Consider the following 1,842-nt stretch of genomic DNA (forward strand, 5'->3'; position numbering starts at 1 on the left):
TGACATGCATTGGGCATGTTGCAAGGAGGGACTGGTCCTTGGAGAGGGACATCATGTTTGGGAGAGTGGAGGGACGGCGCAGGAGAGGAAGATGAGATGGATGATTCTGTGAGTGGAGTGGTGGGAATGAGTGTGTTTGAGATGGCAAGGTTGGCACAGGATAGAACGGCGTTCAGGGCTCTTGTACATAGGGTCGCTATGAGTCGCAAGCGACTCAATGGCACATAACAACAACAAACGTTGTTAGGTGGCACCCAGTCGAGTATGACTCATAGTGACCCTATGAACAAAAGAGCTGAACCTTGTTTTATCCTGTGCCATCCTCATACTTCCTGATACACAGGAATCCATTGAGGCAGTCACTTTGTTAATTTATGTGGTTGAGGGTCTCCTTCACTGACCCTCCACTCCTCCTATCATCATGTCCCTATTCAAGGAATAGCCCCCTCCTAGCAACATACCCAAAGTATGTGAGGCAAAGCCTCATCTTTCTTGATTCCAAAAAGCACTCTGGCTGCACCCTCTCCAAGACATATTTCTTTGTTCTTTTGGCTGTCTGTGGGATGTTTAGTGCTCTTCTCCAATACCACAACTTAAAAGTATCAATTCTTCTGTCATCCATTGGCCAGCTTTTAGAGGCATCGCAAGTCATCAGAAAGACTATAGCCTGAATCAGATACACCTTAATCCTCAAAGTGACATCATTACTCCTCAATAATTTAAAGAGGTCCCTAAATGCATTATTTTCCCAGTGCAATGCTTCTTCTTACTTTTTGACTGCTGTTACCAAGGATGTCAAATGTGGATCCAAGCAAGATGAAGCTATTGACAGTTTAAATCTCCTCTGAATCGGTCATTAATAAACACTAATTCTAAATTGTTATTTTGTACTGTCAAATCATAACCCACCCATAGTTGACCCTCCAGCTGATTTTCAAAGGCAGTTATTTGAAAGAGAGAATATTGCCCATCCTTCTCCTATGGAGCAGCTGGTAGATTTGAACCCTGTGCCTTTGGTATTGCAGTGCATCTTCTTGCCACTGGGCCACCAGAGCTCCCTGCAATTCTAAATAATTAACATAGAATCTACCCTGTAATGTCACACTTAGTGTTACTATTGTTTGATTCACATTAGTCATGTGTTCCTGTTAAACACAAAACAGGGTTTTGAGCACAGGGTAGGGTGCTCAGTATTTGTTAGGTCAATGCCCAGTTGGTTGAAATGGGAGACCTACAAGAATTGGTCCTGGGAACCTTTTTTGACATAAGCCTCAAAAGGATTCAATAGAGGCTTTAAGTAGTAAAAAAGCTGAGTATCCAATTCCTTCCACAGATGCTGTTATGTGCCCTCTGACAAGCATTAGTGAGTACTCACATGAGGCTTTTTCCATGACAGCAATAATCAAGAAATGAAAAGAGTTGCACTGGGGAAATCTGTTAAGGACGTCACCAAAGTACTAAAAAGCAATGATATTAGTTTAAAGACTAAGGTGTGCCTAACCCAAGCCATGGTCTTTTTAATTGTGTCTAATAAATCTGAAAACTGGACAATGAATAAATATAACAGAAGAAGGATTGTGATGGTGGCAAAGTGTATTGAATGGATTGCCAAAAGAACAAACATATCTGCCTTGAAGGAAATGCAACCAGATGACGCTTCAGAAGCAAGAATGGTAAAACTTCTCATTTGGGAATATTGCCATTGGAAAGAGACATCATGCTGGGAAAGGTCAATGGAAGAAGGAAAACACTCAAGAATATCAGTTGACACCATGACTACCACAATGGGCCTGAGCAGAACAGAGATTATAAGGATGGTGGTTTGTTGTTGTTGTTGTTGTT

This window comes from Elephantulus edwardii, unplaced genomic scaffold, assembly GCF_000299155.1.
Source record: "Elephantulus edwardii isolate Elephantulus edwardi_28Jun2011 unplaced genomic scaffold, EleEdw1.0 scaffold00049, whole genome shotgun sequence".
Taxonomy (NCBI): Eukaryota; Metazoa; Chordata; class Mammalia; order Macroscelidea; family Macroscelididae; genus Elephantulus; species Elephantulus edwardii.